The following is a 22705-nucleotide window of genomic DNA, read 5'->3' as shown; positions in this document are numbered from 1 at the left end:
TGCAATGTCTTGCTTTCGAACTGCTCGGTTGGCAGGAGCTGGAACTAGAGACGGGAGCTCACTCCGTCACGCGGCATACTCGAGTCACGAACTGCTGAACTACAGACCTTCCACAGCCTGCAGTTCAGCGTCTTAACCACTTGAGCTACCGCAGCTCCTAGAACCTCCATAGTCAGAACAAATAAATATCTAGATACCAGTGGTAGGAAGCAACATTGTAGGGCCTTCGCCTCCGGCTGGTCCACCAGGGCAACTGGTTGACCTCTGTGTGAAGCAGGATTCTGGGCTAGGTGGAACACTAGTCTGATCCCCAGCACTGGTCTGATCTTTTTATATATATAGATATATTTATAGATATATATCAGAATAAACAGACTATAGAATTTGGTGTCTGCAGCATTCTGAGAGTATTCATCTATGTATTTGCCAATATGAAATTGCATTGTGTCTGTATTGCTTATTTGTATAGGAGGTGTAGGATATAACATGCAGTATAGAGTTGTGTTCCATGTTGAAATAGTCTTTACAACCACCTCTGGAATTGCTGCCAGGAAGAGGGCAAGAAATCTTCTGAAGCTAAAAATTCTAATATAGGGTTCCATTTATCCATTACAGGTTTATCTATTGGGTACTGTGCTATCCTGTTGGTCACAGAGTCCATAAGAAAATGGTCCCACATCTTTTGGTACCATAAACTCTTTTTGGGGGGGTTTTTACTCCTTTTATCTGACAGATTTCCAAACCTTACCCCTTGCTGTTGCGAGATTCTTCCATCGGTTTAGTGTTGTGTCCAGATGATGCTACTTAACAAACGGGTTTCTGACTGCTCAAGACTTTCAGTCAAGGAGCGTCAATCAGATTAAAGGAAAGTTAGGGTTGCCACCCTCCAGGTGGTGGCTGGATGTCTCCTGGGATCAGAACTGATCTCCCGGCAACAGAGATCAGTTCCCCTGGAGAAAATGGCTGCTTTAAAAGGTGGACTCTATGGCATTATACCACATTGAAGTCCCTCCTCTCCCCAAACCCCACAGTCCTCAGGCTCAACCCCCAAAATCTCCAGGTATTTCCCAACAGAGAGCTAGCAACCCTAACGTATGCACAAAGTGCATATACATTCACTCATCTCTTTGTTTAAAAAAAGAAAACCAATGTCTGAACACTTTACAAATGAGATTGAGGACCAGTACTTGGATAAATGTGCTGTTCCAATCACGCATTCAGCTGTACTTGCACTGAATGTAACATGAGAACTACTCAAAGTCAAATACCTTTAATGGCATAGCAGTAAGACACATAGGGCCCGGTCAAACCGCAGGAAAAGCCGGGGCGGAAGTGCGGCTTTTTAGAGCCGCAGCAAAAGAGAAGCCCGGCAGCGGGATCAGACAGATCCCCCGGGCATATGCTCCCCAGCGCGATCAAATGCGAGGGGGAAGCCACGGACAGGAGAGCGAGCCGAGTCAGCTGCGCATGTGTGCACCTGCGCTGTTCGGCAGGGGGCCTCGCATGCTGCGGGAGACAGGCGCATCGACGATCACACGGCCGCCCGTGCCACGGATTTTCCGGTAGGTTGTGCTTTGCAGGTTTATTTTAACTCCGCATCTTCGGCCGGAAGAGACGGATCGGGGATGGGTGCGCGCAGTTTCCCAGATGTTGTGGTGTGAACGCACCCGCTTGATGCGCCCCCGATCCGTCCCTCTTGCGGATCAAATCCTCCCGTGTGACCGGGGCCATAGATATACAATAATACAGTATGGATATCTAGGAACATAATAAACAATATGAATCATTCCTTTATGAGAATAGATCTAACTTTGACTGCTGTGGCAAGAAACTTGGCCACTAAAGCTGTAATATTAGGATTAGTATCCTTTAGTAGATACTGAATAGCTTTTCCCCTGCTAGAACTAAAACTAGGAGGAAATAAAGATGACAACAATTCTTTTCATATGGCTGAGTGAAACTGACAGTCAAAAATAATATGATATATTGTATCCACAGATTTTAAAGGACAAGAACATAACCTTACATGTGGGGGGATTTTATTAAACCGACCTGAGTGCATTTTTGAAGGGAAAACATTTAGACGGGCTAATGTGAAGGCTCTACGGTGCGAAGGCTGAACTAAGTTGTGGAGAAAATGGGCCATCTGGCCATATTGAATTGGGAGGTTTAACTGAGCCTGAGAAAATACGCGAAATTGTGCAGGGCATAACATTTGGAGTTCAAGGTCAAGCAGCCTCCGTTTGATAATCTGGAAAAGAGGGACTTCATCCAGTGAATAGAAATATTCTAAGGAGAAGCCGATTTGACTAATTTTCTTCTCAATATATGCCAACCAGGTTACGCTACAAGCGTCATTTTTTAAAATGTGAGATTAAAGAATTTGGCGGCGATCCGAAGTGTATTGAGAACTACTCAACGTGTGCATAAATCAAGTGCACATTCTACACAGATTGCACATGCATTCACTGTAACATGTGAATAGAGCTAAGAATGCACTTGTTTCTACTTCTGCCCTTTCTTTTCCAGAATTCAAGAAGCCAATCTCTCATGCGAACAGTAGTTCGTCCAACTGGGTTGCAAAGCTGCCTAAACCTAAACCCTTGAGCCTCAATCTAGCATAGAGGTTCCCAAACTTAATTGGCGTACTGTCCCCTTTTCAGAAAGAAAATTACTCAGCGCTCCCCTGGAAATCTACCTTCAAGAAGTGGACAAAAAGATGCAGTTTATGGATCTGCATCTGGATCGTTCTATCCCACCTGGATCGCTCCAGTGCCCCCAAGAGGGCGGTATAGCCCACTTTGGGAACCAGTGCGTCTAGCATAAACCTGTGCTGCACACCTCTTTGCACAGACATCTTACCTTCAAAGTCAAGGTCACAAGAACAAGGGGGGGGGGGGAGAGGGAAGCCAGAAGCCTGGAAGCAAAACAATCCCATCTAACCTGGGCTGTTTTAACAAGCCCCATAAAACTCAGTAAATAGTCATTGTGTTCTCACTGTCGATGGAAGCAGTGTATATGTCAACTAAACATGCGCTCATAATTTGACTGTTATGAAAACGACCGCTGGCTGAAATGGATAAAAGGGCAGTGAGGCCAACGTGCAGAGAAAGGGACAAAGAGAACTTGTTCTCCCACAGTGTTAAAGGTCACATATTACTTCACCAAGATCTGGCTGGAGCAGGTTGAATGGCTGGCCTCCCTGAATGAGCCAACATTGCCCAGGAGTACCCAAACACTCGGAGAGTCCCCAAGGCATTTCCAGGCGAATTGGTTTCTTGTGCCCAGCATTCAACAGCAACTAGGGTTGCCTTTTGCCCAGTGGGGGTGGGGATCCTCCAATTTTGTGGGCAGCCATTTTCTCCAAAGGAACTGGTCACTGCTGTCTAGATAAATATATGGAGCAGAGGTCCATCAGTGGCTATTAGCCACAAGGTGTAGATAGGAACTCTTGGTCTGGGGCAAGTGATGCTCTGTATTCTTGGTGCTGGGGGGGGGGGCAACAGTGGGAGGGCTTCTAGTGTCCTGGCCCGGCTGGTGGACCTCCTGAGGGCACCTGGTATTTTTGGCCGCTGTGTGACAGAATGTTGAACTGGATGGGCCATTGGCCTGATCCAACATTGGCTTCGCTTATGATCTTAGAGATAAGTTCCCATTCCAGGAGATCTCCAGGCTCCACCTGGAGATTGGCAAGCCTATCCTAGTCTGACACATTAATCGTTGTTGTTTATTTGATTTTTACCCCGCCCTCCCCACCAAGGCAGGCTCAGGGCGGCTCCCATAAGAAACGATAAGACAACAATATAAATATCCATATAAAATACACAAATGTTATTAAAACCATTAACATAACGTTGGCGGTATACCTGTGGTAAAGTGCAGTCAGCGGTACATCCACTATCGGCGAGCTCAGGCTGGAAATAGAATTGGCACAGGGCATGGACGATAACACAGCTCCTTACCTAAATGCCTGGTGAAAGAGCTCCATTTTCGCAGCCCTGCAGAACTGTGAAAAGCGGTGAGGAACTGTGAAAGGTCCTGCGGGGCCCTGAATGAACACAACAGCAGAAGAACAGGCGTAGGAACACATCTGTTCCTACTGTTCTTAAGACATTCAATCCCATACCTTTCTTTTTTAATGTAAGTTAGTACGGAGCTTGACAGAATTATCAGTTTGCTCTGGGGGAGGGTGCCAGGAGTTAACAACAATTAAGCTAATTCAGAATTGGGCACATTTCTCCCCCCAAAAGCAAATGGTCAGGATTGTTAGAATGTTCTAACACCATTTGTGATTTAGTGGAAACTACTTATTTGCTCAAATTCCTTGCATTTCAGACAGTTCCTACATATAGCAAAGCCGAGAAACTGGTTGCGAGAGGCCAGGCTCTCTCTGAAATGGATAGCTGGGGAGCTGAAGGGATGAATGCAAAGGAGTCAGCAAGGAGGGAAAAACAAAAAGCAAGTTACCTGTAGCTGCATTCTTATGCTGAAACTTGGTAAGATACAAGTGCATTCCTTTCCGGAAGTCCTAGGAACCACTGCAGTGGGTCAAGGTGTATAGTTGAGTGGATGGTCCTTCAAAAAGGGTTTCAGACAGTGCTTTCAGACACGTCGTTGGGGACAGTGTTTAATTTCTGAAAGGAGGGATGCTGGGGGATCAAGCCTATATAAGAACTCTGTCCTCTGCCCTGAATGTAATGCATTCTGAGGTGGTAATTCTATATATGCTTACCATGGGAGAAAGCCCTACGGAACTACGGAAGAGTTAAACATTCATGAGATCAGGCTGCAGACAAACAGGCCGGAGTTACAACAAGACGAACGCCAGAAAGACAAATAAGTAGGTTCTAGATCCAATCAAGCCTGGATTCTCTAGGAGCTAAAAATGAGGCTATTGTCGTTTGGTCACATTATGAAAAGACAAGACTCACCGGCAAAGGCGGATCAAGATGGGTAGCCGTGTTGGTCCATCTTTGCCAGTAGAAAAGAGCAGGGGTACAGTAGCACCTTAAAGACTAACGTTTGTGGCAAGATATAAACTTTCATCATGCCACAGATTTTGTTAGTCTTTTAAGGTGCTACTGGACTCCTGCTCTTTTCTATGGGAAAAGACAGTCATGCTAGGAAAAGTGGAAGGCAGTAGGAAAGAGGAAGACACAACATGAAACAGACTGACTCAATAGAAGGAAGCCACAAATGCCCTCAGTTTGCAAGACCTGAGCAAGGCTGTTGATGACAGGACGTTTTTAGAGCCAGTTTGGTGTAGTGGTTAAGAGCACGGACTCTGATCTGGGAGAACCGGGCTTGATTCCCCACTCCTCCACTTGCAGCTGCTGGATAACCTTGGGCAAGCCATAGTTCTCTCAGAGCTGTTCTCTCAAGGACAGTTCCAGAAAGAGCCCTCTCAGCCCCACCTACCTCACAGGGTGTCTGTTGTGGGGAGGGGGAGGGAAAGGAGTCTGCAAGCAGCTCTGAGACTCCAAGTGAAGGGCAGGGTATAAATCCAATCTCCTCCTCCTCCTCTTCTTCTTGTCATTCATTCATAGGATCACCGTAAGCTGGAAGCCACTTGGCCGAATATAACACACACACACAGTGCAAGCCAAGGGTTCTGGCCATGCTTTGGAGCACCAGAGAGGAGCAATGAAGCCTGCGGTTTCCTGCGATTGCCTTGTTCTTCTCTGCTGCTCCAAGAAGCCGGGTCGGTCAGCGTAAAGACGAATGAGTGGCAAGGTGGCACCGAGCCCGATGGGCAAGGAAGCTTTCTGAGCAGGCAGCTGTAGAAGCTTGGGAGCTGCCGTCACCTGGAGGCATCTCAGCACACAAAGTCTTATTTCTGGGCTTTGGCTGGAACGCATACATCATCACAAGTAACAAAAACCAACCAGGGGACCCCAGAGCAATGTGTAGCCCTCTGAGAGTACCGCCTGTCCCACCCGTTGCCAACCAGGAGGCAAGAGAGTTATATGGAGAGCAGTGTTCCCTCTAAGCTGAGTTAGCGTGAGCCTAAATGGTAAACGTAAAGGTTCCCTTGCTCAAAAGCCAGTCGAATCCGACTCTAGGGTTGCGGTGCTCATCTCTGTTTCAAGGCCGAAGAGCCAGCGCTGTCCGAAGACGTTTCCGTGGTCATGTGGCCGGCATGACTAAACACCAAGGCGCACGGAACGCTGTTACCTTCCCACCGCAGTGGTACCTAGCTCACGGTTTTTTAGCCCCCGGCTCACACATTTTTGTCTTAGCTCAGGAAGGAGGGCTCCAGAGCAGACTAATTTATGCAGCAGCCAAATCGCTTGCTCACAACTTTAATGCCAGTAGCTCACAAAGTAGGATTGTTGCTCACAAGGCTCCACAGCTTAGAGGGAACATTGATGGGGAGACCTACTTCTTTGGCCTTGGAACTGTTCACCATTGAGGGCAGGAGGGAAGATGAGATAGGACCCTGAAACCATCCCTGCCATCCTTTCCTCCATATGACCTTGTAGTGAAGCTACTTGCCAGCCAGGGGTCTCCAGTTTGGCCCCCAGTTTAACCTGAATATGTAGAATGCATTGCATAAATGACCGACCTCTGATTTGGCTGGTACGTTGCAATACAGAAGCTTTTCTTGAGCTGGAGTGAAACCTGTTGAAGCCAGCCCTTGGGACCTTTGCAAAGGCATGCCAAATGTTGATGTATTTGGGATTCTACTAAGATTCTATCATTTTACGGGCAATCAGAGCTCTCCGAGCTCCAATGAAAATTATCTGTTCATCAGATTTGCAGCAATCTCATTGAACGTGACTTCCTGAGCCCCTTCATTAACTGGCACACATTCTGATGAGCGAACACCTTTCAACTTTGTAAGTGTTGGTGAGTAAAACGACTCTTTAGTGTTGCAAGTCATCCTGGGGTTTCTAGAGAAGGATCCGGGGATTACAGCAGATCACATTACTCATGGTTTTTGTTTGTTGATTGTTTATATATACCAAAGGGTATTATGCTTCCTCGATGACCATCTCCAAGGTGACACTTTTAGACTTCCTGGTTTGCTTCGAAATCCAAACTAAGAACATAAGAGAAGCCAGTGTTGGATCAGGACAATGGCCCATCCAGTCCAACATTCTGTGTCACACAGTGGCCAGAAATACCAGGTGCCATCAAGAGGTCCATCAGTGGGGCCAGGACACTAGAAGCCCTCCCACTGTTGCCTCCCTCCAAGCACCAAGAAGACAGAGCATCATTTGCCCCAGAGCCCCTATCTATTCCTTGTGGCTAATAGCCACTGATGGACCTCTGCTCGGCATGTTTATCCAATTCCCTCTTGAAGCCCTCCATGCTTGCAGCCGCCACCACCTCCTGTGGCAGTGAAGGACCATCACTCAACTACAAAAGGCTGAAGGAACTGAGATCCAAATGAGGCATCTCAGTTTTAATTCTCTGGGCCAACTCGATCAAACTCCACAAGGCCTCCACCAAGGGAGCAGTTTGCATGGAGCACCCATTTTTAATTAACAAACATTTGCTTCAATTGAAAGCCTCAGAATTCTCTAATGATTAGCCTCAGGCAGCTTGCAGCGGTGTTCAATTAAAAAACACCCCAACTTATTAACATGAATATTGATGTTAAAACATATTTACTGTCTCCTTTTGCTAGGAAAAAAAATTCAATGTGGTGTACAATGGTTACCAAACAATTTTTTTAAAAAAAACCTTTAAAAGTTAACCATTGTGTATAGCAACCACCAAATGCTACACATACACAACAGAGCTAGCATGTTTTTTAAAGCATATAATGGAGGAGGAGATGGAGGAGGAGGAGGAGGAGGAGGAGACTGGATTTATATCCCATCCTTCACTCAGAGTCCCAGAGCGGCTTACAGACTCCTTTCCCTTCCCCTCCCCACAACAGACTTCCTGTGCTGCAGGTGGGGCTGAGAGAGCTCTGACAGAAACTGCTCTTTTCAACAACACCTCTGACAGAACTATGGCTTGCCCATGGTCATCCAGCAGCTGCAGATGGAGGAGTGGGGAATCAAACCCGGTTCTCCCAGATTAGAGTCCACGCACTTAACCGCTACACCAAACTGGCTCTTAATCAAAACATAAGAAGGGAAATTTGCTCTAGCAGCTATAGCAATGACAAAGCTCAGAGAAACCACAGCCCTACACATCTTAGGAAAGGTACCTGTGGGAGAAAATGCATCTTGCTCTAAACATCTGTAGCGCTCACACCATTAACAGCTAATTTAAGCTGCGCTGGACTGTTCACAGCGACAAAGCATGCCCCAATCACTGGACACAGACAGCAGATCCCACATGCATGTATCTCGGCTCATGCTTCCTGCTTCCGGTGATGCCGGTGCAATGTACCAGCCCAATGAGCATTCAGCATGATATGTTCCTTAGCCAGACAGACATAACAGAAATGAGTCCAATCGTGGCAGCTTCAAAGTATCCCACATAAAGCCACATTCTGCTCATGGGACCAAGCCTGCTTTGAGACACTGGTTAATACTTGAAGCTTTTTTATTTCGACAAAAAGACTGTCCAGTAAGATATAAGAAGAGTAGAGATCTGTGCACCCACAGACATCAAAGGGGGGGTTCTCGGTCTGTATATATTTTTTAAAAAAACTTTTTGTATTTTTCTGCAGAAGCTGGAGATGACTGTAGTTTAGTAGAAACCTACATCCTATCGGTGGTAGCCCCAGCGTACAGATGTTTTGATCCTCATGTGAGGGCTACCTATAACCAGTGTTCCCTCTAAGCTGAGTTAGTGTGAGCTAGCTCACAGTTTTTTAGCCTCTGGCTCACATATTTCTGTCTCAGCTCAGGAAGGAGGGCTCCAGAGCAAACTAATTTATGCAGCAGCCAAATCACCTGCTCACAGCTTTAACGCCGGTAACTCACAAAGTAGAATTTTTGCTCACAAGACTCCACAGCTTAGAGGGAACATTGCCTATAACATATTTAAAGAGTGACCTCTGAAGGGTCTTTAGCTCAAAACACTGTGCCATAGCTGTGATAAACTATTTCCCAAAACTTCCTCAGGCACTCCCTGCTCTCTGTTTCTCTATTAATTTACGCTTCCCTTTTTCATGGGGGAGGGCTAGCAGTATGACAGTAGAACGCTTTTGAACTAGAATGAGCCTGAATTTTCATTCATTTTGGTTTTTGTGTCCAAAATTGCATATTTTATGCTGAAAAATCTTTGGTAAACTGCTATGCATATAGTATAAACACTGAAAGCATTTCTTTTGACTTTCATCAAGGTCTGGAGATCAATCACTATGCGGACAGAGCTCTTCAAAAGGGCCCCCTAAAGGCTGGTTTTATAGCTCCAAGAAACCTGTGCAGTCCCTGAGCTGTGCCACAACTTTCAAACCTTGAGAACAATGAAGCTATGCAATCCCTGAGCTTGGCCAACCGAGTTGTCCCCCCCACCCCGACCTTCCCTAGACCACATGAATGGCAACTGGCCAATGCTAGTTCCACCACAGCCATCCTTACAGTCACATGAGGAGGAGCAGGAGGAGGAAGAAGAAAAGGAAGAAGAGGAGGAGGAGGAGATTGGATTTATACCCTGCCCTTCACTCGGAGTCTCAGAGCGGCTTACAAACTCCTTTCCCTTCCCCTCCCCACAACAGGCACCCTGTGAGGTAGGTGGGGCTGAGAGACCTCTCTCGAGAACTGCCCTTTCAAGGACTTGCCCAAGGTCATCCAGCAGCTGCAAGTGGAGGAGTGGGGAAATCAAACCCGGGTTTTCCCAGATTAGAGTCCGTGCACTTAACCACTACACCAGACTGGCTTAAGACCCACTTGCCTCTCCCCCCCCCTCATTTCTGAGCTCCTCCATCACCTGAAAATTTGTTAAGGCTTGACTGGATCTAGGACCCACTGATTTGACTTTTGGTGGTCCACAGTATCCGTAAAACATCACATGTCAAATGAATCAACTTTCTTCCTGGCAGGTCTCTACGTTAAAAACTCAGACGCGGGTAAAACCATGGTCAACCATTTGAAAGGGCATTCCAAAGAACACTGGGGGGGGGAGGTGCTTTTTGACCATTACAAGAGTGAAATTTAAGAGGGCTCTTTTTGCTCAGTTCTATTCTAAGCTCCTGAAACGAGAGACAGATTCTGTCTTGTCATTTTTACTCAGATCAGATTCCCACGTACATACTAATGAGTTTCTCGTTAAGAATGCAGAGGCATTGTTTATATTCGAAATATACCCCCTTTAAGAACAGTGACCAGGAAAGGATCGGTCCCCGGGTTCTGCACATGTTTAATGACACACGTCCCAAACTCTGCACACGTGTATCCCACACGCTTGGTGAGTGCCTCGTGTATTTTGTAATTCGGTATCCAACGCAAGGACAAAATGTACAGCAACAGTCATCCCTAGAAGATAAACTACAGAGGAACATCAAATTGCTGCTTCACGACTTTAAATTGCTGCATTTTTTAAATTTACCCACCTAGTTATTTCGAGTGCCTGACTCATCATCATGCTTGATAATGTACGCGTGGGGAGGGGGGGAAAAACCTAAAACCTCCTCCACATAAAAACACTCCTTTAGCAGGGAAACCCAAGTTCCTTTGCTCAGTCAAAGAAATACGAAACACGTAAACATTTATTTGGCATTTTATAATTACTGATCAAGATTTCATGATTAATTACGAAAAATTGGACCACGTTGCCATGAAGGGAGCCAGAGGGAAGACACAAAAGGGAGATGTAGCTTACAGAAACCTGAACCTCAAAACCATCAAAGATCCATTACAAGAAGCAACTACAAGAGCCAGCTGTGGTGTTGTGGTTAAGAGAGGCGGACTCTAATCTGGAGAACTGAGTTTAATTCCCACTCCTCCTCCACATGAAGCCTGAAGAAGAGTTGTTTTTATACCCCGCCCTTCACTACCGGAAAGAGTCTTGGAGAGGCTTACAATCACCTTCCCTTCCTCTCCCCACAACAAACACCCTGTGAGGCAGGTGGGGCTGAGAGAATTCTGAGAGAACTGTGACTGACCCAAGGTCACCCAGCTGGCTTCATGTGGAGAAGTGGGGAATCAAACCCGGTTCTCCCAGATTAGAGTCCTCCCACTCTTAACCACTGCACCAAACTGGCTCTCTCTTGCATGCACTCACTGGCAGTCTTTAAGCAGTGGCTGGACAAACACTTGTCCGGGATGCTCTAGGCTGATCCTGCAGTTTGGTGCAGTAGTTAAGTGCGGGTTTGATTCCCCACTCCTCCACTTGCAGCTGCTACCACCCTTTGTCCCTGACCCTGGAGAAACGAGGAGAGCCACTGTAAGGCTGACCCCTGGATCCCGGTATCGGTGAGGCGGTGGGTCAGTAGCTGGTAGTCGACCGTGTCGAACGCCGCCAACAGGTCCAACAAGAGGACTCCAACTCCTCCCACGGCTTGATGATGTCATCAAAGGCATGCCTTCCCAACCTGACAGCTGAATGGCTTGCCCTAAAAGCCTCCTTTTGAGAGCCAGTTTGATGTAGTGGTTAAGTGAGCGGACTCTAATCTGAGAGAACCGGGTTTGATACCCCACTCCTCCACTTGCACCTGCTGGATGACCTTGGGCAAGCCATAGTTCTGTCAGAGCTGTTCTTGAAAAAGAGCAGTTTCTGTCAAGGGCTCTCTCAGCCCCACCTACCTCACAGGGTGCCTGTTGTGGGGAGGGGAAGGAGTTTGTAAGCCGCTCTGAGACTCCAAGTGAAGAGCGGAGAATAAATCCAATCTTCTCCTCCTCCTCCTCCGCAAATTCTTGACCGAGGCAACATGTAAACACAGGGCTTGCAAGCTCACAACTCCTTAGGTCACAACAGCTCTGAAAGTCCCGATGCCAGCTGACCAGCCCTTGATTTCCAGATCTCCGGCCAACACTGCCATATGGATTTCCTTCCAGCCAGCCCCACCCCAGGGCTGCCATTTCCCCAGCAAGGACCCCAGATGGCAGTAAGTCCCCTGGCCTGGCAGCCCAATACCCCGCCTCCACCAGCTATAAATATTAGGTGTCTATGGGGGCATGAAGACAGAAGAGAAAAAGATGAAGCCTTTCTCTTCCTCGCCACTTTAGGTAATCCTTTATGTCTCAGTTCTCAGATATCGAAGATACTCAGGGTTCTTCTTTTAGCTTGCACGCTCGCTGGAGCAATCCACATACCTCATGCACAACTCGAAAAAGTGCACAAAAAGGGCAACTCGAATGATAAAAGGGTTGGAACACTTTCCCTATGAGGAAAGGTTAAGGCGCTTAGGGCTCTTTAGCTTGGAGAAACGACGACTGAGGGGTGACATGATTGAGGTTTACAAGATTATGCATGGGAAAGAGCAGGTAGAGAAAGGGGTACTTTTCTCCCTTTCTCACAATACAAGAACTCGTGGGCACTCCATGAAATTGCTGAGCAGTCGGGTTAGAACGGATAAAAGGAAGTCCTTCTTCACCCAAAGAGTGATTAACACATGGAATTCACTGCCGCAGGAGGTGGTGGCGGCTACAAGCATGGACGGCTTCAAAAGGGAATTAGATAAGCATATGGAGCAGAGGTCCATCAGTGGCTATTAGCCACAAGGTATAGATAGAGGGTCTGGGGCAAGTGATGCTCTGTCTTCTTGGTTCTTGGGGGGGGGCAACAGTGGAAGGGCTTCTAATGTCCTGGCCCCACTGGTGGACCTCCTGATGGCACCTGGTATTTTTGGCCACTGTGTTGGACTAGATGGGCCTTTGGCCTGATCCAACATTGGCGTCTCTTATGTTCTTATGCACATTTGAGCTTCAGTTACAATCCTAGCAAGAGCAACAAATTCTGGGAAAGGAGCACAATAAAATCCTCAGTCTAGTCTTGATTAATTATATAAATGTCAACCCACTGTACTGCAGCCGGCTTCCAACTACAGATTTTACCTATGCTAACATCAGCCACCAGGGGGCACAGCCCATCTCATGAGTATAAGGGAAGGTTTTGCAAAACGTTCATTTCTTTTCTTTTAAAATCCACTCATTTCAAGGTCTGGGTGAGGAGGATCAAAAGGACTGTTCTAGAGCAAAGGTAGATCTACACATCATTGGATAGTGCGCTACTGCTGACACAGACCAATCACCTCTGGATTTTCCTACATGGACAGGATAACTCAGGAACCGAATGCTTGTGAGAAGGGTATAATCTTTGGATACTGCACTGCCAATTTTATTTAGCAACCCATCAGCTGAAGGCCAGAACTTAAAACAAGAGTGCATGTCAGGAATGTAGAACACCAATGTACCAAAATCCATCATGCATAACCCTTTCAGTTTCACATCGTTTTGTTTTTTGCTCTTCTCTCTACATTTTGCAGCAGCCACGCCAGGGCCCTGATAACTTTAGGGCCAGTTGTTACACAGTCCACATAAACGGCAATGTACATACCTGGCTCCAAAGATGTCCTTTTTGGCTAGATCTATTCCAGCAACAACTTTCACTCTGAGGATACGAGATTCCTCCTGCAGAAAGAAAGAAAGAAAAAGAACAGAAAGTACAGTCTTAAAATAGGTCTATAAACTAGCGCGGACTGTATACTAGAGCAATAAACTTGTGCAGAGAAGAATTACAAATTTTCCAGCAAGAATACCTACAGCATGAAAAACACAGTTCTGCAGAGAAGACTCTGCAAACAATTCCCCCCTGTGGAATGTAGAGGCGCTGAGCCCAAGAAGGGGGAACAGGTCCAGAGCCACCATGTCGAGGGAATTAGAAAGCAGGTTAATCGATCACCCCCTGACTGGCCATCTGTTTTGCATCGGAGTTAAACACCTGGAAGAAGGGGTGCTTATCTACACCAACCATCAGCATTCAGGCTGATCCAGGCTCCCTATCCAAGGTGACAATCTTTTTCCTGCTCTCTATTTACATGAAAAGGCTTTTCAGAATTCAAAGGAACTAAACACACCTTTGGAATAACTGCCCCACTTGGCACACAAAGGTGAGAGGGAGATTAATTGCCGAAACCTAAACCGCAAAAAAAATATGCTTTCAGACATAAATGGCCAGCTTCCATCTGCCGCCAGGAGAGACGGAAAAGCCAGAGCGCCTCTAAAAGGTGCAAAGTGTTAGCAAAAGAATGCTTCCCACCTCTGTCCTTTTGTGAAGGATATTTGATATCACTTAACACAGGGGAGGTAAGCCTCAACATGTCATCCTTTTCTATACTGGCAATCGCTTTCCCATCACGAGCACAAAGCGGATGTGGACAGGGGATTGTCAAATTGACATGAGTTATTGCCGATTCATTAGGAGGGGATGAAAGGGAACCATTCTGACTACACCGGGACCCCATGAAAATGGAATTCCAATACTTTCTTTTCCTGAATAACCTTTTCCTCCAAAGTGGTACCTTTGCCTCCCTCTTCTGACCTTCAGGCCTCCCTGCTGACCCTTTGAAGGTTTTCCTGGGGCAATCTGCATCTAGCAAACTTGTATGCTCCATACGACGATACTGTCATTTTGTGCACTTAAGTTTTGCCTCTGAACATTTTGGGGGTGCCAAGGATCAGCTTAATCGAGACGTCATCCAGTTTTAACATCTGTCCTTTTCCTGGTCCCTCAATATTTTATGCATGATATTATGTAATTTCTTTGTTGTTCAGTCGCGCACTCGAGTCCGACTCTTCACGACCCCATGGACCACATCACGCCAGGCCCCTTCTGTCTTTACATCTTTATAAGATTTCTATGCCAAACTCAGGGTGGCTTGCAACATCAAAAGTTTAAAACAATAAACATTCAATCATAATACAGCAATAAAAATAATAATTATAATCAGGGCTTTTTTTGTAGAAAAATCCCAGCAGGAACTTATTAGCATAATATGCCACACCCAACAGCAGAAACTCATTCGCATATTAGGTCACACGCCTGACAGCACAGCTCATTAGCATATTAGGCCTCCATGTTACCAGAAGTGTGGTCAACCGGCCACACCCACCTTTTGCTTCTTATTCTGCTTACCTTGTTTGTTGTCAGAACCCAGGGCTTTTTTTGTAGCAGGAACTTCTTTGCATGTTAGGCCACACACCCCTAATGTAGCCAGTCCTAATGAGTTCCTGATGGTGGGTGTGGCCTATTATGCTAATGAGTTCCTGTTGGGCGTGGCCAATTTGGGAGCCAGCCGGAACTCCGTTCCTGTGCGTTCCTGCCCAAAAACAGCCCTGATATAATAAAATTAAAGTGACAGAAAAGCAACGACAACCAAGACTGAAAAAACCCTAACAGCTTAAAACACCTTACATAGTAAGAACCACGACTCTGTAGGCACTTAGTGTCCTGCACTAAGATTCAGATCCTAGGGAACATTTGCAGAAGCCGTGTTTTCGCATCGCATACCTTAAGGGCTGCTTTCATAGTTAAACAAGGGATACGTTCCACTCAAACCAGTTTTGCTGTCCTATGGAGGCTAGGTGTTGTGCAGCATCATGACATCACTTCTTGTCATGTAACCCAATGGTTTTACCATTGAGATCTGTAGAATTGCTGGAGTGCCCAGTAATGTGTGATGTCACTTCCTGATATGTGACCAGAAGTGACCTCGCAGCATTGTGTATGTGTGTGTGTGTGCAGACAAGCAGAATAAAACATACATCAGCAGAATAGAGTGTGTGTGTGTACCGATTCCGATGTGTATTTTATTCTGCTGGTTTATGACCTTAAGAAATTACTGATCGAATAGTCAATTGACAGATCTGGAAAAGTCCACCCCCATATATTTAAAGATCACATCATTATTAGGCAGCAAAGAAGTGGCAAAAATCCCTTGTACATATATATCTACTCATCATATATCTAATTCTGAACCCCTACATAGAGTATATAATCAATTGATTTGCCAAATATAGATACTGATAGATAGGGTGGATTTCTCTACAAATCTGAAGCAGGTTCCAGGTTTGGAAAAAATCTGATATAAAAAACACAGGGGTGCCCACTCCACAAAACAATAGAAACAATGCCTGTAGGTTTAATACAAGAGTGCCCACTGAGTTCTCAATGGCCATTTTGGAGATTGCTAGGCAACCACAACAGTATTGCTCAGTTTTCCAAGACTTGCGTTCTCTAAAGCATAGCTGTAGGGGGGCATCAGGGGTGAACATGGAGGCCAAAACAGCCACGGAAGACTGTCCTCCTTCTCTGTCATGTCCCCTGATGGAGGAGGACATGGCAGCAACAACTGGGCCTGGCCCAGCACCCGCCATGTTCAGGCCAGCAGTGGCAAACACCATGTAACTCAGCCTGACCTTTCACAGGAAATGGCTATGGGGGGTGATCCTGCCTGTTTGTAACGTCATGGGTGGGGGGGTAAATGGCAGGCAGGGAGATTGGGGCTTGCTATTTAATCATTGTAAGCTGCCATGAACCAAGAGGAAAGGCAGGATATAAATGTTTAAATAAATAAACACATAAACAACAAGGATGGAAGGAATGCCTAAGTCAGGAGGGCAAATAAGGAGTAGGTTGGCTGGTGGGTGGGGAGGAGAGAAGACAGCAGGACAAGGGGAGAGGCAATAGGGTCTTTCAGGGAAGGAAAAAAGGAAATAGTGGGGGAGAGAGATAAAGGGGGAAACGAGGTGCCCCCTGCATGTCCTCGCGGGTCCCGCCATTTGTCATTTTTCTTAGTGCAAGCAACTAGAAGGCCGTATCAAAGTGATTTCCACCTGAGCCCATCCCCTGGAATCACAGGGATTTATTCAAACAATCTGAACTTTATCCAGCCAGTAAGAGCTCTCTCAACAACTCCTTTTGCATGCTTAATGGCAAAGTGAACTTTCTGCGCTGCATAATAATGTTTGTTTCTTCTGTAGCATCTTGTGGTCCTTGTTGTCATGCATTTACAAGTCTGCACCCGAAAACAAGAAGATGCCAGGCGGCTACAAAGCTAAAATCCAGCCCAGCAGGGGGTGGAAAGTGCCATTGTTCTAACACAAATCAGCACAATTGTGTGACAAAAGGACTGTTAATCATAGTGTGCAATTAACTTGGAGGGAGCAACAAGAATTGACATCTATCCCTCCCCGGTCTGCCTCTACCCTCCACAAGTGTTGCTAACCACGGGAGGGGTTTGCACAAAACCAGGACTGGCTGCAATTTTTGTTTTTCAACTATCAGGAGAAAAAGACCAAAAGGCAATTTCCCCAATCCCTCACCATATTTTTTTAAAGTGCACACTTCAAGAAATACACAGCTTTTGTGCTAGACTGTGCTCTCAGATGCACCACAAACCGTGGGGCTATTTCTGTTTCAGAGTTTGTAAGCTCAAGAAACGGTGGCAGCAGTCCTGTTCAAGGAGGATAGGTGCAACTGCAAAGCCCCACAGGATAGTACATTTGCCTCGCTCTCGAGACAGATAAAATCGGCCTGAACCAGGCCCGTACCCAGGATTTTGTGATTTGGGGGAGCCTTTAAATAAGTCGGGGGACAGTGACATCACAAAATAAAAAATAAAATTCTTACAAACTCACTTTCACAGCATTCACACTCTGCCTGCCTACGCAGGGAAGCAAGCCACACTTGGGGAAGGGGGGGCGATGGAGTCCTCCAGGTGGCCCAGAGAGTTGGGAGTTCTCCGGGTGGCCCAGAGAGCCAGGGGGCTGGATGGAAGTCAGGGGGCTTTGGCAGGAAGTCAGGGAGCCAGGCCCCGAAATGCCCCACTGTCGCTACGGGCCCGGCCTGAACAATGAGCAGAGTTGGAGATAGGGCATGACCGAACACAGCAGGCAAACCGATGTGGGGAGGGAGGGCCACAATCAAGCTGTCTGTCTAGCGGGGCGGGGTGGGGTTCCTTGTTCTTAAGCCTGCCTGCACTGCCTTAGCAAATGCCAGGAGATTCTGAGGGCAGTGCCTGGGGTGGATGGAGTTTAGGAAAGGTGCAATGACACTGTTATGTATTGAGATGTATATAACTGCCTTGTGAACTGTGCCATTGAGACTTGATTGTAAATACTGATGTGTGAATCGCCTGATTGAGATGCCATGTTGAGCTTCATCCTGGGCTAGGATCCTAGTGTAACCAATAGGAGCCCTAGCCCAGAAAGTGTCTGCCAATCACCATGCAGAGCGGGATCGCTTGTGATTGGTTGTTATTGCTTCAACCTCATAGGTTGCCTTATTGTACAGGGGGTGTGGCTACATTAGCCGGGAGTGTTTAAATATAGAGCAGCCAGTATATGTATTGGTTCGAATGATGGTTCTGGCTGGCGATTGTTGTTCCGTAACGGAGAAGTAACAGAGCTGAAGAATAAACCGCATTCTTGCTGAATCACTCTCCGACTTCTTTGTTAAGCGCACGACTTAACAGACACTTCCAGTGACGCTCTAGGAATTCTCCTTTAATTTTTCTGGTAAAGACCACAGAGACACGGGGAAATTCCTAGAGCGTTACACCACAGAAGAGATTTGAATCAGCAGCTCCCCAATTCCGTAACTTGCACTCTTTTTATATAGCTGGCTATATAGCAAGTCCACCTTGTCTTTAAAAAACATTTCACTCATTTGGAAACAGAAAATATTTCATGGGAGTTTTGTCAGCACTTCCCACATTTCCAATTTTTCCATCAGAAAAAATGAAAAAAGGGTCTTGAAAAAAACACCACCACCCCAATTTGTTTTGTGTTTTCCCCCTCAGGCCTCCACATCTTTACCCCAAAGCAGATACTCAGCTGTTGCTTACTTTGCAGCTTTCGGGCATCGGATTCTACCTGTTCTATTTTCCCAAGCATTTGACGAGACATAATAGGAAACTGGGGGTTGGACTAGATGACCCTGGAGGTCCCTTCCAACGCTATGATTCTATGAACTTTAAAATGCTGTGCCTATTTCACGGCAACAGGCAGGTGCTCGACAGGTATCTTGGAAAGGGCATCCAGCACCTGTTGGTTTCTGGCATGACAAACCTGACATACAGTCAGTAATTATCTTAATGGGAATCTCGTGTACATGAGAAATGCTTACGCAAGAGAAGAGCTGACGTTTGCTTCTGCATCGAGAGTACAAGAGGTAACGCAACATAGGAAAGTTTCCAAAGCATTCCACTGCTCATAAAAGTGGACAATGCAGAGTTCAAAATGAAAAGTTATAGAGACAACATGGGTCTATCAGTCTTGAACCCCCCCAAAACCATTACAGTATGTAACTGAACATATTGAAGAATCTGGATTCTTTTCAGGCTATAAAATTAACAGAAAGAAGACAAAAACGACAATGAAATTTTTAACGCAACGACAAGAAGAAGAGATTATAAAGTGTCTAGGGTGCCATCAACCCCATCAAATATTTGGGAATAAAGGTGTCTGGGCAAAACTGTAATCTTTTCAAAAATAATTACCAATTGGGAAATGGATCCAAGCAGGTGTATCTAGATGGAAAAAAATTAAGAATCTCATGGCTGGGAAGAATCTCTTCCATCAAAACGAATGTGCTGCCAAAACTAAATTTTCTGTTCGAAATGTTATCCATATACATAGAAAAAAGAACACTGAAAGAGTGGCAGAGACAAATAAGCCAATTTATTTAGGATGGCAAGAAACCAAGAATAAACTTTAAAATACTACAAGACGTGAAAAGGAGAGGAGGATTAACAGTTCCAAATATAAAATTAGATTACCAAGTAGCGGGCTTGGTCTGAATTGCGGACTGGATTAAAAACCCAAGACAAAGAATAGTAAAACTTGAATCAGCAGACCTTGATGAAGGCTTACACAGTTTATGGTTCAGAAATTGACTAAAAAGATCATAACAGAAGAAAGAAGGCCTATAATCAGAGATGGACTTTTGAGGATATGGTTTACACGCTGGAATTTACTGAGCCCCTCCAACTCTCTAGTTATGTCCCCAGTAGAAGCCTACCATGATACGAACATGACAAATAAACATTTTTTAAATATATGAAATGATGATAAATACTCAGGGGGAAATCAACTCATGGCAAGATATCAGAGATGAAGGTACAAACAGTCAATGGCTGCTATATTATCAATCAGCCTCAGGATTAAAGAAGATCATGAACACTGAAGGTGGAGCTCTAAGGTGCAACTAAATTTGAACAGCTGATTATAAAACAAAAAAGAGCATTTACTGTGATGGACATCTATTACTCCAGCTAGAAACAGAAGAACAATTGGAAAAAATGCATGGTTAAATGGGACGCTAAATTTTAAGGAACAGGTATCTATGCAACAATGGGAACAGCTATGGGGGAAATATATCAAATTTACGGCCAGCCAAACATTAAGAGAAAATTGGAATAAAATGTGTTTAGATGGTATATTGGATATTGAAAAAAGATATTGAGGAAGCAGATAAAAATGGCAAAGGAAAATGCTGGAAATGTCAACACATAGATGGAACCTTTTTTCATATGTGGTGGACTTGTAAAAAAGCAAACAAAAATTACATGGAAATACATGGAAAAATGCAGAACATATTAAAGTTTAAATTCCCTATGGAAGTGAAGAACAGGCTACTAGGTGTACTGCTTAACAAATTACCAAAATTTTGGAAGACATATTCAAGTACATGGTGACAGTGGCTAGAATGATCTAAGCAGCAAAATGGAAACAAGATGTCTGTCCACGCTTAGAGGAATGGGAAAATAAACTTACTGAATATGCAGTGATGGCAAAATTAATAGCCTGTGTGAGAAACAGGTCAATAATGAAATCTGTGGAGAGATGGAGTGTGTACTATGCAAGCAGCAGACAAATTTAGAATAAGAAGCAATCTAAAATATTGTATACAAATGTATGGTAATGAAATAGAAGCAGAATGAGAATCTGTTTTAAATGTAATATCCAGAATAAGGTATGCTGCTCCCAGGCCGTGTAGAGCTTTAAAGGTCAGCACCGTTGTCGTGAGAATCTTTTTGATAAGGCATATGATTATATATTTGGTTTGTCTCCCCATAATGGAAGTCTCCCTAAACCCCTTATTCTAGCCAAGTATCTAGGCCTGTCAGCTAAGTGTGTCCAGACTATTCTTGCCCCTGGCAACTTTAATATCTATTATTGTTTTTGGCCATCTGGTCCTGTAGGTATTTACATTTTTGGTAATAAAATGTAACCTTTATTCCTTGGTGTATTGACATGTAGTAGGTAATAGAATAAGAATTCTTTCCTTAGCATCATCAAGTGTGAAAAGAACTAGCTTTTCACACTCCCGGCCCCCGACAACAGAACACCAAACCTCAAGGCTCCTTATCTTAAATGACGAGAACACAATGATGTATTCTGACAATGCAATAATTTCTATCTGTGCCAGCTCTCATGAGTTTTTGTATAAAGGAAGGACCCTACAAATCCACCTTCATCCAATCTTAGAAACTTTGGGAGACTCTCTCTCTCTCTCTGTGGCTTTGATTGGATCCAAGGGACTTGTTTTTGTGTTGTCCTGTTTGTTTACCATATTTATCATGCACATTACTTAAAAGAAAAATATCTTTACTACAAAAAATAAATAAATCATGGGTAGGGTACTTTGGATAAAAGAAATAAAACAAAAGGTTACATGCTTACAGTCACTTTCAGTACTACTTGCTAACAGCTACATCTTTCTATCTATCTGTTGGGTTCTAGAGGGAGCTTCCTGTCTGTTTCACACAAAGAGCCATAAAGCTTGTGAATACATGAATGATAGATCAAAGCATTTCCACAAACAAGTTGTTAGTTGACCAATACAAAGGTTACAGGTCACTTCATTAGGCTAAGCAACTCCCTCAAACTTTCCCGCTGTAGAATACATTATGTAAGGTAACATCCTGTTTCCTAACAAACAACATTTAACTCTGTAATGACTGAGGTGTAAGCAACTTGAAACTCCAACACTTAGAGCTTCTGTTTGGTTGTTCTCCACCACACAGCCCTTGGGAAGGGAGACCGACACCAAAAGCTTCGAACCGGATAAAGGGGAGAGGCCCTGGTAAGGAAATTCTTCCGGCAACTGTAACCTTGAAGCAGATCCGGTACTCAATTGGTAGCCAGTGTAGTTAAAAATGAGGGGAAAGGAAACTCCCTCCTCTCTCACTCTGAGGCCTGGAGAGAGATGGGCAGCACTCCGTGTTGCCGTGAGCCCATCAAACTCGAGCTGGTCTTCTAACATCAGCTATCAACTTGTCTTGGGCCAGCCATGAGAGACAGAAAATCCAAACCTCCTACCACAAGAACGAAAACAGAAAATTGAGTTCCGTACCTTCTAAGTGGCACTCCAGATCTTCAGTTTAAGGGACTTGCTCCAGCTCTCCCTAGTAGCAGGACTGGCCCTGAATCTTCGGTTATCCCTCTCAAACGTTTTATTCAGCAAACTGGCTTAAGTAGTCCTAGCGTAATAATCCACACTCTAGCTCTGAACTGCAGAGAACTCCTTGCTATCTCACTTCTGTGCCACCGACACATCTGCAGTAGCTAAAAGATTAAGAATGTGCTTACTCAGGGGTTTTTTCCCCCCCTCAATCTGACCGGTTTATTGGATTTCCTTATGGCAGCCAATCAACAGAAAAGTAGGATCACATGGTGAAGATAACTCATTTTCTCCACCGATTTCCTTATTATTTATGATGCGGCAATGCCACCAGATACCGGTGAAACCGCCCCTTGGATCTCTCCATTTCCCAGAATCAAGGCGCTCTAATTGCAACACCTGACTGTCACGAGGGCAAGGGCAGGAAAGGCCAACCTATAGCTTCGTATAC

General features: G+C 45.2%; 1 protein-coding gene across 3 annotated transcripts in view; it reads right to left on the bottom strand.

The window, feature by feature from the left end:
* NEDD4L (neural precursor cell expressed, developmentally down-regulated 4-like, E3 ubiquitin protein ligase) overlaps positions 1 to 13472 on the bottom strand; it is a 270488-nt gene extending 257016 nt beyond the window's left edge. For 2 of the 3 annotated variants that reach the window (XM_015416886.1, XM_015416888.1), the window contains exon 1: positions 13405 to 13469. The gene's annotated coding sequence lies outside the window, so the exon portion shown is untranslated. Of the gene's footprint in view, positions 1 to 13404 lie in introns of all 3 variants that reach the window. The other variant, XM_015416887.1, reaches the window with a different exon arrangement.
* Positions 13473 to 22705: the final 9233 nt, after the last annotated feature.

Source organism: Gekko japonicus, unplaced genomic scaffold, assembly GCF_001447785.1.
Source record: "Gekko japonicus isolate JY-2015 unplaced genomic scaffold, Gekko_japonicus_V1.1 scaffold278, whole genome shotgun sequence".
Lineage (NCBI taxonomy): Eukaryota > Metazoa > Chordata > Lepidosauria > Squamata > Gekkonidae > Gekko > Gekko japonicus.
Note: the sequence above shows the minus strand (reverse complement) of the source record. Positions and strands in the feature narration are given on the sequence as shown.